Below are 18,106 nucleotides of genomic sequence, written 5' to 3'. Positions count from 1 at the left end.
GCTGGGCAATATTTATTTATTTACTTGACATTTGATGACAAGGTTAGTCTGACTGAGCTGTTGCCCTTTTTCAGCAGACGTCCGAGGAGAAAAACTCCAAAATTATACACATAAATATAAAATAGTACAATAAATAGAGTAGTAACTCCATAGTTTACAATTGGAAATGTAATAAAAGCTCCATAATTAAACACAAGACTATAAAATAGTACAATCACTAGAGTAGCAAATCGATAATTTACAATTTAAAGTGTACAATCTTTTGAGTCACAAGTTTGTGCAGTGCATTTGTAAGCAGAGAATAAGTTTGAATGGGCAATATGAGTAGTTAGACTAAACTATTTGCAAGATAGTTTCATAGTTCACAGCAGAAGAAACACAAGAATATAAAGTAGTACAGTCACTAGGATAATAAATCGATAGTTTACAATTTAAAGCATACAGTCTTTTGAGTCACAGGTTTTTGCAATGCATTAGTTAGCACAAAGTACATTTGAAGAGTCAACATGAGCATTAAGAGTAAGCTATTTATAAGATAGTTTCATAGTACACAGCAGAATAAAAGTTGTAAGGTGAATTCACTTATACAGGTAGTGTATGGAGTACAGTGTGAGTATTTTGTCAAACGGTACTATTTAAAGCATTTTATATACCATAATAGAAGTATCAGAGATTGTGATTTGGTAGTCAGGAGTGATATAGTAAGCAAGAAAGCAGATTTGTCAGAGGGGCTAGGGTTTAGGAAGTAAGGGTGAGAGAAGAGGTGACTTTGAAAGGGGATGAGTTAGAAGAGACTTTATGTAGTAGGGCCTGATGGGGTAGTTAGAGTTAGTGAAAAGATGAGGGTGGGTATTTCAAGGAGGGTGTTTACAGTGGTAAGCCCAGGTGCTATTTAGAATGTTTTTTAAGAGCTGAGTTGAATTGTTTTGGGTGGTTTATACTTCTTATTGCCAGGGGAAGTTTGCTCCAAGAGAAGGACGGGAAGTAACTATATATGTTTTGTCCTATTTTGCTTTTTGGCTTGTAGATTTGTAATAGATTTTGGTCAGTGCTTCTAAGAGTGTTGGGAGGGGTGTAGGGGGAGATAAGTGATGAAATATCTGGACAGAAGGATGGCTTATAAAGGATGAAATGTATGACTTGTAGCTGAGAGAGAAACAGTTGGTGAGGAAATTCTAACCAGTTTAAGATGTTAAGAGAAACACAGTGGTGAGATTTATTGGTTTGATTAGCAGCGAATCTGGCACCTTTGTTATATGTGGCTTCTAGTTTTGCTAAGTGACAGGTCTGTAGGTTGGTGAGGATTTGTGAACTGTAGAAGAGACTAGGGAGAAGGTAGGCATGAGAAAGGGAGATTTTAGCCTTGCTTGATATACATTTTTTTGTTTCTGTAGAGCAGTCACAGTTTTTTGCTGGGATTTCTTGATGTAATTAAGCATGTGAAGGTCAAATTTCAGTTGGTCATCTATGACGGCTCCCAGAAGCTTAGTATGTGTTTCAGCTGAGATAGAAGTATTGTTAAGGGATGAGATAGAGAATGAAGGTTTAAGGTGATGGAGGGATTTTGGTAGAAAAAGCAAGAGTTTAGTCTTTTCAGGATTTAAGATGAACTGGTTGTTGGAAACCCAGTTTTCAATATATATGAAAGATTTTTAGGTAAGGGTGTTCAGATCAGAGAGGTTATCAGCTATGGTGATGACTGTACAGTTGTATAAGAGATTATTCTGGACAAAATGTATATAGAAGATTGGTAAAGAATCAACATATTGTATAAGAGATGATTGTGGACAAAATGTATATAGGAGATTGGTAAAGATGTTGAATAGTAATGGACCAAGTACTGATCCATGAGGAACTCCCATATTGATTGGAAGAGCAGGGGATAGTGCGAAAAAGCCATTTAACAGATTGGTGTCTGTTAGTGAGGTAACTGGCAAACCAAGGATATAGTTGAGCTATAAAGATTTAGGTCAGAGATTTGGCAAGGGGCACAGGGTAGGAGACTATATCAAATGCTTTGGTGAGATCTAGGAATAGACAGAAGGCCAGTTTGTTGTTGTCTCTGGCTAGTGAGATAGCAATTGTGAAGGAGATGAGTGCTGTTGAGGTACTATGGTTAGGGCAAAAGACATGTTGTGTAGAGGTTAGCAAGTTTTCTTGTAATAGGTAGTCCAGGATTTGCTTATGGACACATTTCTTTTCCTTCAAATGACAAATCTCTGTAAGTAATATTGTCTGGCTTCAACCTGATAAAAACTGGGTAGGTTCAGACTTGTTTTGTAGTACTAGAAATGCCTGAAGCAAAGCCAGCTAGAGAATAGACGGAGAAGGTCATACATTTCACTGGAAATGATAAATTACTGGTGTACTGGCAATAAAAGTTTTCAATGGGGACACCATTAAGGTAAAACTGGTATTGAAAACCTCAGTAACTAGTTTGAAAACACACAGTGTAATCATTGTGATAAAAGTCAAAATGTTACCTGACAATAAATAGTTGGTGAAAAACTGAGAGAAATTGAAAGCAAGAGAAAGAGAGATTCATGTGCCACTAAGAACCACAAATATATAGCAGATTTGCTAACAATCTCTAAGTATATGTTTGATAAGAATGTGAACGCAACCTGGTACCACATTGGTCAATAAAGATATTCCCTAACTTAATAGTTATCATTAGGAGTGATAGCAGTGACTTTAAACACTGCAAATCTTTGAAGGAATATAGACAATATATCTTCAATTAGAAGCCACCCTTAAACAGACATTGCCTTCTATAAAAAACACTGTAAAAATAATTAAAAGTAAAAGTTGTCCTCAAATTATAGTTGTGGCATGTAATAAGAGCAGCTTCTAGAAGATATATAGTACTTCATACCCTGGAAACAGACAATTAATCAAAATATTCTGAGGACAGCATGTGTTTATTGATATCTAAAAAGCTATCCAGAGTGACATAAATGCCTACTTTAATTCACCTCTTACAAGAGGATTTTCTGCTATCAGTTACTGATGCTATTACCTTACTTTTGTGGGGATGTTCTAACGTATGTTGAATATTAACAAATATGGTAACAGTTTGCCTTGACTTTTAAGAGCAGTTAACTTCAAACAACATCTGTAGTGCATGTTGCGGGAATGGAGAAGTGAATAGATCCTGAATACCAGAAGTATGAAACAACATCCACATCTCTCCCTTTTCACTTACTTGCACTTGCAATTCATGTTTCAGCAATGCAGTATTTTCATAAAGTGACAGGCTTTTAGGATTTAACTGCCTTGGTAAATAGAGTTTAGATTACTCCCAGTTTCTTCCTGGATATGGTGCATGGATATTCTGTGCAAATTCTTTGCTTAGTGTTGTAAGTACATTTAGAATCAGTTGTTCGAAAACCTTACAAAAAGTGTATTTTCTGCTGATGCTGGTGTCTGGAGGTGGATTTGTTTCTGTTGTTGGGTAAAGAAGGTATATGCACTACTGATACCCTTTGTTCATAAAACAAGAGTAGTTTTTTAAATGCTGATGTGAACAGAATAAAGCATATCATTTTGTCTGCCAGTGGATTGCATTTTGGAACAGACAGGACAATGACTGGGTTATTGTTACGCAGGATTTTTAGATGTCAGAATTTCACCTTTGTATGGTATATTATTAAGTCTGCAAAACTTGAAGCAGTATTTCTACACCAAAATTATATGCTATAGTTAAGTATGACAGACTATATAAGGATGCCTTGATTTGAAACTGTTTTATGTTATTAATACTAACTTGATGGCCTAGACTATATGATCATTGCACATAACATAACAAACAGCTTCAAATGCATAGATTCTCATACAGATAAGAGATGAAGCCACCATTGCACAGAAACTCCATCTATGATTAAATGATTTTAACAGAATCTGCAGGCTGCAGCTTCTAAGTGAATACATGATCAGAGCTAAAAGCTTGACAGCTTTTTTCTATGTGGATTCTTTAGACTTGTTTATAACTACTTCCCCCTCATGTCATCTGACTGCAGATTCTGGTTCCTTCCTGTCTTTTATTCACTCCCCTTTTTTGCTTCTGTATCCATCCATCCAGCCATCCTCAACCCCTTTTCTCATTTTACACACAGGGTTGGGGTGTCACTTCAACAGTGACAATCAACTCGAGCCAAGGTTTACACTGCCAGGTGGCTAGCCCTGCTGTGGTAGTTCATCCGTACCACTCACACACACACTCGCACCTACAGCCAATTTAGAGTGTCCAACCCACCTACTGCATGTCTTTGGAATGTGGGAGGAAACCGAGGCACCTAGAGGAAACCCACATGACCACAGGGAGGACATGCAGACTCCGCACAGAAGGCACCCAGCCGAGAATTGAACTAGAGAACCTCTTCTTGTGAGGCAACAATGCTAACTACTGCCCCACTGTGGCCTGTAAATTCAGTAGATGTGGTCTTCTCAGAAAGGGAAAGGAACTTTAGTGCTTCTTGATACAAGGAGAAGATTGGAGAAATAATCTGGTAGTCTAGGCCTTCAAGCTACTACTGTAGAACTGATTTTCCTATTCAGCTTCAATGCCATTTGGCCTAACAGATAAGTGCATTACACAAACTACCTTCTTATCTCACAGGCAATGAACTGAACATTCTAGACTTTTTGCTGGCATGTGCTAGGGAACATTTCTGTTATAGGAGAATTCCACTCCCCCATGAAAGGAGACCTGGTTGTTAGTCATTTTCAAAAACCCTTGAGGTAAAGGCCTTCTAGTCAAACCCAGATCAGCAGTAATACTGCCTTAGTTTATTACCACTGCACCAGAAGGAGAGTCTTGTTTTGCTGTGAACTAGGCTGAAGTAATTGATAACATCAGTCTAAGGCAAATCCATGCAATAACATGGACTCTAATTATATATTAAATACATTCTTCTATCCATCATAAATATTTTTCTATGACCTCTGTTTCATCCAGATCATAGTTAATGTTAAATAAACTCTACCATCTCACCTTGGAAGACACCTGAGGGTGGATTGCCTGAGCAGTTCCTATATGAATAGTTACACTTTCATAGGATGTCAAATATGGGCATAAGTTAACAAAAAACAACAAATCAAAGAGGAAAATAGTACCCACACAAAAATACCAACAAATAACCACAGCAATAGGGCACTAGGAAGTGCCAGAGACAAAAAGGGTTGTAATCCAAGTATAGAAGACTTTGTAGATTCCAAAAGCCAGCTTTAATTAAAGCTTAACTATTATCACCACATTTTTGTCGTATGTAAAAGGATTTTATCAGATACCAAATTGCTTAAACTTCTTCCTTTTAATACCCTAATTTCCCTTACTACTAATTAGAAAATTACTTAATTACAAATTCATTTACACGCAATCTACCCTAACTAATTTGACTAATCATGAATGTGGGATTAAGCAATTTTGTAATTAGTAGTAAGGGATATTAGGGTATTTAAAGGAAGAAGTTTGAGTGTATTGGTATCTGATGAAGTCCTTTTACATAGGATGAAAATGCGGTGATAACAGTTAAATGTTAATAGAGTTGTTTTTTTTAATCTATGAAGTCTTCTGTACTTGGATTACAGCTCTTTTTGTCTCTGGTGTTTCATAATGCCTGATTGCTGTGGTTATTTATGGCCATATGTCACTTGACTGAACATATAATTTATTGCAAGGCCTGATAAAATAAAATTTCCCAAAGCTTCAGTGAATTCATATCAAAATATTAATATTTATTTGTTATTTGGAAAGTAGACTGGTTCTCACACCCTTTTTCATGTACAACTCAGGCCAAAAGCAAACACAACGTATTTTTCACTGATAGGCAACATTAAAATAGTTACAGAGATATAATCAGATGTCCAGACATGTGGCTTTTTTGTTCTTCTTTTGCTTCACTAATTCTTGCTTACCCAGTGCCCCCCATCCATTGTCAGGTCTTCCAGCCTGTCCTACAGCATCTGGACTTGCTCTGTTGTAAGGCTGGGGCAGATGTGGAAAGTAAGGACATCAAGGCTGATCGTGCCATTAATTGCTTCCTTTGTGAGATTTTTCTTTTATGACCTACCCCTTGCCTCTATTCATCTTTTTCTTCTGAGGGCTACTCCTCTCTATGGATTAAGCTTCCCCATAGGGAATGCCTAGTTGAATGCCCCCCACCAAATGGTCATGTTCATCCTTCCCTGCCAGCACCTCAGATGCCTGAGGCATTGATTGAACCTGGGTTGCCTTGGCTGTAATTAGGGCTTTATCTCCCTATGCTGCATTGCTGGCTCCAGAAATATAGCTTTAAGACAGCAGTGAAAATAGACACTGTAATCTAGACAGTACATGTAACACAATAATATTTATTAAATTATTAATGTCACAGTAGCTATTAAATGAATAGCTACCTTACTCATATCCACTTTTAATTAAAAGGAGAGACAAACCCTATCATATCTGATTAAGTGGACAAACGAATACTGTAGTTGGATATTTTCTGGGAAACATTTACTTGCATACATTGTGGTTAGTTGTTCTTTTAATTTAAATTGAAAACTGGCAAATTTGCATCTTAAGTAAGCAAGTGAATTTTCTCATTAGTCTGGCAACTTTAAAACTGGCCTCACTTGTGACCAGGCATTTTTTTTTCACCCTGCTAGAATAAAATATTTCTTCCTTGATGGCACAGTGTTTCATGCTATTTCATTTTTATTTCACTTAAGCCTCTTTTCTCTGAGTAATCTTTTGGATGTAAATCATATATATTTTTAAAGAGCAGCCTCAATAAAACAGATTTATGTTGCTCTGTGTGATTTGTTGAACAAGAATGTGTTGTTGTTGGTAGCTAAGGAATTTATTGAGCCTTGAGTATTTTGTAGATAGGTTTAGAAGCATAATGCATTTTCTCTGTCCAGTAGGTGGCTCTGCTGTTCAAGGGAATAGTTGAGATTTGCTACAGCTATTTCATGCTAGTTGTATCTGACCCTCTGTACATTTATAATTCTTGCACATGGGGATAACTGAAATCATGGATTAGCATCATAAATAACTTGGATGTCAAAAAATGTAAACTACAGTTCACTGTTTTTGTATGATTTTGTAGTTCTACAGCCTATTTGTGCAATGCACATGCAACCTGAATTGTTTTAAAATAAACATTGGTATTTTATTGACATGTTTCATTCTTACTAGAAGTATTTTTATCTTCAACAGAAGAAAGCAGCAATAGTCATACCCATATCAGAAAGTTAGCAGGTTTTGTTAAAAAACAGTTCATCAGGTACAGACTTAGAAAGGCTGACTAAAACATTAATTAAGTTCTGTTCTTCTGAAATGACAACTGTCATCCCTTTCCTTTCATTCCCGAACTTACAAACAACTTATGCTGTATCCTGTGTCTAAATCTTTGACAGTTATGTTGGTCTTCACATTTTAATAAGTATGTCTGTATGAAGCTAGTAATGATTAAGCAAGCAATAATGCCTGACAGGGTATGTGTTAATGTGCAACGCCCGCCCAGGGGTGTTATGAGGCCCAACGCCACAGGTGGAGGTCCTCTACACCCCCAGAAGAGTGGGTGTTAATTATACATTAACAAATACCCTGGAGGGTATTATTGTGCTTAGAGAATGGGGTCTCTTTAAAATTGTTGTGTTTTACTTGCTTATTTATTTTTTTTAAGTACTATATTATTTCTTTTATATATTTTCAATGTAAAATAGTTCCTCTGCCTACTATTTCAAACTTGTTGTAGTATATGTTAAGGTATTTGAGGAAGCATTTAAAATCAAACATATACAAAAAATAATATAGTGCTTAAAAATAATAAGCAAGTGAAACACAACAATTTTACATACAGCCCATTCTCTCTTCCATACACACATACACAGTCTCTTCTGCTTTCACACATATACACACACAGTCTCCTCTGCTTTCATACACACATTCACTCACACATGATTGGTCTCACCCTCTTTCTCAATCTCTCACAGTCTCTAGCTGCTTTCATACACATTCAGTCTCACTCTCTCTCGATCTCTCTCACACGCAGTTTCCTCTGCTTACATATATGCTGCATTCATTCACACATCACTCTCACTTTCTCTCTCATTCTCTCGATCTCTCTCTCTCTCACACACACACACACACACACACACACACACACACACACACACACACACACACACACACACACACACACACACACACACACACACACACACACACACACACACACACACACAGTCTCTCTACTTTCATGCATGCATTCATGCACACATGCAGACATAAACATAAACACATTCTTTTCTGTTTTGTTCGATCGATCGCCCTCTCTCTCTTACTCTCATACACGCATACACTCTCACACACATGCTTTATTTTAATCTTTTTCTTTTTTTTATTTTCACTCACTAAACAGCAAAAATGCTGCTTAGTAAGTGTAAAATAATGGGTCGCTCACTCTCACTTTCACTGACACACACTCATATACACACACACACACACACACACACACACACACACACACACACACACACACACACACACACACACACACACACACACACACACACACACACACACACACACACACACCTTTTTGTTTTCTTCTTCTTTTTTATATTTTACACTCACTAAACAGCAAAAGCGCTGCTTAGCAAGTGTAAAATAATGGTGGCCATTCTGTTTCCTCAGTCCAAGCTCCACGTCAGCTTGATATGCTGCCGTGAAGCAGCGGACTCATCTTTCAGCGGGCATTACTTGTACATTAATACCCTGCTGGGGAATGCTCGTTCTCCAGAATGTTGATGTATATTAAGCACATTGTCTAATTTTTGTTAATTTTCTCACTAATAAGTCAAAAAGTGTAATACATTTGGATTATCTTTATTCTGTTTTCATTGTCTCTTTCTAGAAGCCTTTTAGTTAAAACTGATTCAGTTGTTAGTCTGATATTGACCTGTACTGGTGAATGTGTAAAAATAAAACAAGCAATGTCTTTCGGCTTTTTCCAGTTAGGGGTCGCCACATGGGATCACCGATCTGCAGAATGATTGCCAGTGGAGTTTTTACTGTGTCAAGTTGCCAGCCCGGCACCCAACCTTCACTAAAGGCACACACACGCACACACACACACACACACACACACACACACACACACACACACACACACACACACACACACACACACACACACACACACACACACACACACACACACACACCTGCATGTCTTTAAAACTCACTCGACTGCAGGGAGGACATGCAGACTCTGCACAGAAGGCACTGCAGAGGAGAATCAAATCAGAGGACCTCTTGCTGTGAGGAGACATTGCTAGTCACTGATCCACCGCGACCAATGCAAAAGGATAAATTAATTGTATTATTTTTGTTATATCAGCAACTTACTTATTATTTCTTTTTCCAGTTTGAATCTCCTTATATAGCTTGATCTTGTAAATAAATCATTAGTTAATGATTACCAGTAAAGGTGGAAGGAGTGCAGTGTTTCAGATATAATTGCATTATTTTTGTTTTAATTTTCTATTTTAAGTGTATGTTGTGGTATAGAATGACATACCTTTCTTGTCCTTCTTGCCTTTCAGATATAAGTTGATGATTAGAATACTTGTGTAAGATTTATGTAATCATTAGAAATGAGTGTGCAGATAGCAGTCACTGTGATGGTGGTTTACTTAGTACTAGCCTGTATGCACACACATTCATACCCACTGTTATGCAGAGTAGCAATCACTTCAGGTAGTGCTATAGACACTGAGTTTCAGACTTGATCTGTGCTTGGGTTATGGAAGAAAGGGTCTTATTCTGGATCAGTCCACCAATTCAGCAAGTCAAGCATAAAGTAGAATAAATAATAAATAAATCATCTCACTGCTGTACATTCTTGTAAGTCCATGTGACAGAATTGCAAAGAGACATTTGTAGCGTTGAGCATATTAACTTCGGAAGAAAGTAAAAATAAATGAATATGTGGACAGATGGCACGCTGTATAAATGAACTTCAGTGAACCATTGATTAAATGAAATAGGGCTGGGATTCCAGAATGATGGAACTATTCACTCCATAATATCCTTCTGAATGTCATGCATGGTGTATTATGACAATACCCAACATATATAAAAGTGAGCATATACTGGTTGCAGTATAAATTGTAAATGCACATGACCATAGGTCAGACAGTTTGTTTTTTCCCCAACAGAGTACATCAAGAAGAAAAAGTGATGAAGAGATTAATTAAAGTAGTCAAAGACAATTCATTTGGGAACTAATGAATTTAAGTCAACTATGTAGTTATCATATATTGAGACAACTAAACATTATTAGTGGTGAATAGCAGTTCTCAAGACAAACATAGGGTGGCATTAGTCAGTTTAATGGGTGCTTTCATGTATGGCCTATTTCATAACTCACTTCACAGAAACTGAAGATAGTGAAATGCTAAAGGGCTATTTCAAGTCCAAAATGTCAATAGTCAAAAGATTTTCATTACTGAAACTAGAAGGCCAGGGAATCTGTGATGTAGTATGATTCAAGTCTGAAACAGTATGCACTGGAGTATAATTTGATTCAAGTTTGGGTTACCCACCATTGAATAGATTTATTAGTGGTATTTTGCAGTTAAACATATCAATGAAAGTTACTATCTAAATCAAAACTAACATTGCCAAGAATATTTAAAATACAGGTAAGTTAAAGCATAACGTACCATTTGGCACACTGTATAAGGTTGAAATTCACATGGATAACTAGTAGGATTAGCAGTTGTGTTATCACTATAGTGATAAAAAACATAGCCCATAAGACTGCAACTTCAAAAGAAGCAAAATCAAATGTTTTCAGAAAAGATGGGTCGGGTCATATAAAATAAAAATGTCACAGTAAAAATACTGTTCTACATCAAATGCAAACATTAAAGCTTTTGTGAGAAGAGTATGAAATTTGTTTCTGTTAAGGAAATGGAAACATCACTATTTTCAGTGATAAATTATTACATATATCTGCTTCTCTGATAAATTCAGAACAAGTCCACAGAACAACAACAACAACCAGGAACAAAATGAAGAAAACCTTGTAGCTTTACACTTTTATTCAAAATCTTGGACGCTTTTGTCCAAGTATCTTGGATTTCATCAGAATACTAAAACAATCTACAAGCATGTTTAAATACTATAAAACTTTCAAAGTCCAACCCCACACAGTCAAACCAACCTATCATAAAATCGCATTAATTGAAAGTTCCCCGCCAATGTAAATTTAACTCTTAGAATACTGGTTGGTGCACAGCCCTTTCTTTTTACATAAAAGAAGTTAAAACATATAACAAACTTGTAGTCTTAGAAAACTACTTAAAGAAACATGGTCATTGAGACCCGGATATGTTACAGCATTACTACGAAAAATACACTGTAATTCAAGACATTCTAAATAACCTGATTCAGGTCCTAAAGAGTCCAAGACTAAAGTTTTATAGTATTTAAACATGCTTGCAGATTGTTTTAGCATTCTGATGAAGTCCGAGATCCCTGGACAAAAGCACTCAAGATTTTGCATTAAAGTGTGACGCTACAAGGTTTTCTTCATTTTGTTCCTTCTCTGATAAATGTTAAAAAACTGATATGGTAATTAGTAGAGGGACAGAGAAATAGTGTCAGTTAGTATTTCCAATGGAGACATTACAAGCCAGGATGGTTACTTTTAAAACATATACAGAGCAGAGTTTATCAGAATGGGTAAAGCTATGACTACAATATATATGTATGAAAATCAAAGGAGCAGTTGCACTTTGAATGGTAGGAAATAGTTACAGAAAATTATGTTAAATAGAAACTAGATTTTTAATCTATTTTAATAGATTTTAGAAAATAGTTTGAGTCACAGGGTGTTGAATGAGTTGAAGTCAACAGAAGTACCGTTGGAGTCAAAAGGTAAAGTGTTGTGTGACAAATTTTACATACTATGTGGTATAAATGCTACTTTTTGGTGAATCCAAAATGTTTCTCCAAAGTTTTGCAAAAGGCAGCTCCTGCCATTGTGTCAAAAGAGAGATATCTGAAAAAGAAATATCAGTCCACTGAAACAGAGTGAATGGTGCGACCCAATTCTAGCAATAAAGAGGAACACCTCTGTGATGATTAGATGTTAATCATAAACCAAGCTGTTAACATATACATCTATCCATGACTCATACTGGAAGAATAAACTGGCTGTGATGGAACTATCTGCTTTTAAAAAAAGGAATATTGCTTGATGATCAGTCTAAGAAATAAGCAAAAATTCAAATACACAGAGGCTTGTGTGTGTAACTGATTACTATTTGGAGTGAGTCTGCACCTTCTATTTAAAAAAAATGAAATGAAATAAAATAAATAAATACATTTTGAAAAACCTGCTTAGATACTTGAATGTGGTTCTTTATGTAGATGATTTACTAGTCAGTGGTAAGATGAAGCATGAGCACCACAGCAAATTGCCAAAAATGTTACAAAGATTTGAAAATAGTGGTCTAAGACTGGAAAAATCAAAATGTGAGTTTAGCAAGTGACAGACTGACTGCCTGGGTAATAGCCATCCATCCATCTATCTGTCTATCTATCTATATCCATCCAGCCACAACCCCTTTTTCCATTTTTTTTGGGTTGTCAGTTGAACAATGACAATCATCTTTTGAGCCAAGGTTTACATCGCTGGCTGGCTAACCCTGCTGTGGTAGTTCTTCTACACCATACTCACTTGCATACTCCCACCTATGGCCAATTTAGAGTGTCCAATCTACCTACTGCATGTTGGGGCATATGCTGGATTAAAAAAAAAAAAAACATAATTTTTCCATCATCTCAGAATGTAAATTCAATTTATTATGTGCACTACCCAAGGCGTACTTGTTTGAAATAGCTTAGTGAACTATCATGGAAAGTTTAGATCTCATTAGGGTATAGCACTGGTATCCTTATACATGTTTATAAAGGATGTATTCCCATGGTAATGAAAATGCTGCAAACAAAATTATTAACATGTGAAGAAGTTTTGCAACATTATTACTAAGACTTTCTTTTCACTAGTGCATGATGCTTCTCCATATGGCACTGCAACTGTGTGTTAACATTTAATGCCTTTAGGTGAGGAAGGGCCATTTATTTATGCTTCTAGAACTCCTTCCCAACAGAAAACAAAGATGCCTAAAAGTCATATAGTTGAAGCAGATGGTTCTGAAGAATGTTATTACTGCATATTATTGATAATGTTGCTGACAGACTGCATAAATACTCTTACAAAAAAGACAATTTTCAAGAATTTCTGGTGAAAGCTAAAATAGTAGAATGCCTGATCAAAAGGATGGCCTCTCAAAGTTAGTGAGAGCTTAGAAATATGTTACACAAGGAGATTCACATTTTCAGTAGACAAAGGTTGTGTTCTTTGGGCAACTGGAATATGAATGAGAGGTGGGTGGTTCAGCTTTTTTTTACTGTTTTTGTTTTTTTTGCTCTTCCCTCACTTTTTAGTTGAAATAAATATGCAAGGTAAGCTAAGAAGCCATGTAGGCTGCAGTCTAAACATGCATATTTCCCTCCAACTTCACCCTAACTGGCTTCTTCCTTGTGCTGCTCAAAAATGTGTGTCTTGGCAGCTGACCTGAATCACTTTTAGATGTCACTGCCATCATAGAATCATCCTAGACCCATTCCCCTGAGGAAGACAAGCAGGCTTTTTGGTGCTCGTTTCTCCTTCATCTTTCATTCATTCATTCATATTTATTTTTTGTTCAAAATTATTTATTTCATTTAAGATAATAGAATATAGCAATATAAATACAAAACCATTTTTCAAATTGGATATAACAATATAATTTTCAGAAAAAAGAAACAAAGTAAACTAATTACTACTACATTATATACACATTGCCTGAGAATAAAATATATATAAATAACACGAGCAGATTTAAGGATAAATTATCAAATAAATTAAGTGAAATTATGATGAAAAAGTTTCAATGAGGGCAAAACATTTTAGTCATGGGGTTTTCTTAAATTTGTTGGGATAAATTATATTTTGTTTAGTTTCTTTAATAGCAATGTCCTTTAGAGATACAGGAAATTCTTTGGCAGTGACGATTTTTTCCAATCCCTGTGATGAGTTTTCTGGCCACAGCAAAACTTGTCAAATTTAAATAGTTAAAGTCTTTTCACATAATTTTATTCTCTATAGTACTGAATAGTATTAGCTGTTTAGGAAGTATAAAAGAATCAGTCCATAAAGATTTAAAAAAAAATCTTGAACCCTTCCCCAAAATTCAGATAACAAAGGACAATCAAAAAACATGTGAGACCAGTTAGCATTAACACATTTCTTACATCTCCAACATTCAACTACAACATTTTTATTAAACTTTGCTACTTTATTAGGAGTCACAAAGCTCTGTAAATGAATCACCAAGTTAATAGTCTCCAATACAGAGATCATGAGGTTTTATAAACAGAAAGAATTAGCATTTTTTGTATTGATCAGTAAAAGTAATTTGATGTTCCTTTGAAAAAAATCCAAAGCTTATCATTCAAATTACTATAATTAACAGTTAAAATTGAGTGTAATGTAGAAGTCATGTTATTAATTTCTTGATCTTTATAAATAACATAATTTAAAATTTGAAATACTTGGAGAATTAGAAATGTATGAAGATTTAGTGTTAATTAAAGTAAAATTTATTGCAAAAAAGATGAACTATATCAACTATATCAAATTCTGTGCATAAAGATTCCAGAGAGGTAATTTTTATACCATCAAAATATTGATACCAACAAAAAATTGGTAACGTTCCGAATTATGAAGTATATGAATTTGAACATTTTTTGTAATATTGTTATTAATGAAAATGGAATAAGGGTTTCAAATCAAAACTTATAATTTGGATTATTTTGATTATTTGAAATTATTATTTTAAAACTCTTTAAATTTTGATTTACAAAACAAATTCTGTATAATTACAAATAAATGCCCAGATGTGATTAAGAAATTCATGTCTGTTAAGATTTAAAATTTCCAATTTGTTCATATTAATTGATCATATGATGTTTTTTTTTCAATTTGAATTATAATTATTATCTAGCCAGTTAAAAATAGTTTTAAGTATCACCATATTCACATATGTATATATACTTAGAAGGTTGATGCCTCCCATGTTTCAAGGTATAATATGATGGAGTAACCTCAATCTAGGTCTATTTGGATACCATAGAAAATCTAACAATAACTTATTTATGATTTTGATTTGTTCTTTTGTTGGGTGGTAAAATAAGAGATTAAGTTATATATAGTTTTTTTGGAAATAATATAATTTTAATTATTTGAAGTCTATCTTCGAAAGTAATGAAAATTTTGTTCCAAAAGGTAATTTGATTATAGTGGATATGATTTGTTCATAGTTATAATTTAAAGTTTCTTCAGCTGTTATTAAGATATTTATTCCTAAGTAAAGAAGATTACAAGAATTGTTACCAAATAATTTAATATCTACATTTAGCAAACATTTTCTATTAATAAGAAAGTAATTAGATTTAGAATTATTGAAATGAAGATTACAAATGGATTGAAATTACTCTATAACATATTTCAGTTTTTAAGGTATCATTAAAAATTTTCAGAGTTAATAAAATATCATCTGCAAAAGCATGATTTTTTATTTATATTCTTGATTAATTTCTAAACCCTGAATCTTTGAGTTAGAATTAATACAAACTACAAAGATTTCAATAGCAAGATCAAATAATAGAGGGGATAGAGGACAACTTTGCTTGGTTCCTTTTGTTATATTTATGGAGTTTGAAGTAAAATGACTCAGGTTTACATATGCTTCATTATTATTGGTAGATTTTAATAATTAAATAAATTGAGGGGGAAATCAAGCTGAATTAAACCTTAAACAAAAATGTCCAGTCCTGAGAATCAAAAGCATTTTCCATATCTAAGCTAAGAGATTTTTGTTTTCTTTTGATTAATCATAACATCAACTAGAGTAACAAGTCTTTTGATATTATCATAAGTTAGTTTTTTATAAATAAAGCCAGATTGATCTAAACCAATTAAACTATGTAAAATTGTTTTCAATCTATCTGCTAGAATGGACACAAAAATTTGTAATCCACATTTAATACTGAAATAGGTCTATAAGAACATAGTTCAGGATTCTTATCTTCATTTTTGATAGGTGTAATCAAGAAAAATTCCAACTTGGAGGTATGTATTCCATGTCTTGGACAGCCAACATGACTATATGTTGATGCTCTATAATTTATTGTGGAAATAATTTATATAATTTTGGAGTAATATTGTCCTGGAGCTTTGTTAGGTTTTATCATTTTTATTTCTTTATTTATTTCCTGAAGGGCTATGGGTCTTAATACTTTTTTTGTGAGGTAGTAATATTTTAAAGAAAAATTGATCAATCATAGTGATAAATCAGTATATTTGTTAGTAACATTTTGATTTTGAGAAGTATAATAGGTTCTGAAAGCTTCCACTATGTCTCTAATGTCAGTACATATTTTGTTTCTTACTGGATATTTAATTTCCTTGATATTGTTGTTATTAGTTTGAAATCTGATTCTTTTTATACTGTTTTTTAGATGTTTAGGAGATCTCAAATAGGAAGATATTTTTAATTTTTCTAGTGCTAGTCCTGTTTTATGTGAAATCAGTTCATTAAATTTGTTATTGAGGAGTTTTCTTTCTTTTTTATTAGAAGTGGAATTGTTCAATTCTTTTTTATAATCTCTTTTAGTTTAGTTTGAATATCAGGTAATTCTTTATTTAATTTTTTTTTAATTTGTGTTTATACCAAGCAGTTGAATGGCCATAGATATAAACTATCTATTTCACTGAGTAGCCAGTATTTATTATCTTTAACTTTTATAATATATGCTGGAAGACCTATATATAAGGCAAATTTTTGTAATCCTTTTCTAATTTTAAAATTAAAGCATTATGATCAGAAAAAGGACAATGTATTATATTAAAAGTAGTTATTTTAGAAATAATATCTTGAAAAACTAACATTTTATCAATTCTTGTTTGTGTGCCAAAGTTGAAACAATAATGTGAGAGATTTAAACAGTTGTTATCTTGAAAATCAAAGGTGTCTTTAATCTCAAAAGATTCAAACCATTTCTTCAAAGTTTTGACTGTAGGTAGTAGTTTGAACTTTCTGCATGAATTGCATTCAGAATTATATAAAAAACAATTGAAATCTTCTTCTATAATTAAATTTCCTTTGTAATTATTTATTATGAAATTAAGATGCTTTTTAGCTAATTTAACACCCATACAAAGACAAGGTATAAGTTGATCAGGGTCCATATTCTATTTCTGTATTTTATAATGACTAAAGTAAATAAAACTTCTCATTCTTCATATTTATATATTATAGGAGGCATTTCAATTAAGTTTTCCAAATAATGGATACACCCCTTGTCTTAGACTTAAAATAAGATTGTCCTAAAAATAAATATTTCTTGGATTTCTAACTATTGTTATTATTTTCCTTTGAAAATGTGTTTCTTGAAGAAATATAATATGTGGTTTATTCAAGTCAATATAGTTTATTAAATCTGCCCTTTTTATGGTTGTTTAAACTACTAACATTTAAAAATAATGGCAATAGATCCATAGTATTCAAATATTATGTCTAAATTTATAATGTTTGAGAGTAATAATATAGTGGAGAGAGAATACAAAATTAATAAAATATGCTTGTGAATATCTTATAATTAATTAAGAAGCTCTCATGCAATAGAGAAAAGAACTTAAACATAGAAAAGTAAAATAAAAACATAAATCTAAACATGGAATATTTACTATTACCAGCCAGGAGAGATATGAACAAACCTCAAGATACACTATCACAGAGATATGAAAAAACTTAAGATCCACTATCACTATCTTAGCAATAAAAAAAATTACCAATTATAAAACAGAAACTCTGCAGTATGTTTATATAAATGGGAAATCTTTATAAGAGATTTTTGATTTCATTGTAGTCTTCTCCTCTTTTTATCTCTTCATCCCCCTCTTTTCCTTCCATTTTCCATTTTCCTTTTTCTTCCACT

Source organism: Protopterus annectens, chromosome 6.part0 (assembly GCF_019279795.1).
Source record: "Protopterus annectens isolate FY-2018-M chromosome 6.part0, PAN1.0, whole genome shotgun sequence".
NCBI classification, from domain to species: domain Eukaryota; kingdom Metazoa; phylum Chordata; order Ceratodontiformes; family Protopteridae; genus Protopterus; species Protopterus annectens.
Note: the sequence above shows the minus strand (reverse complement) of the source record.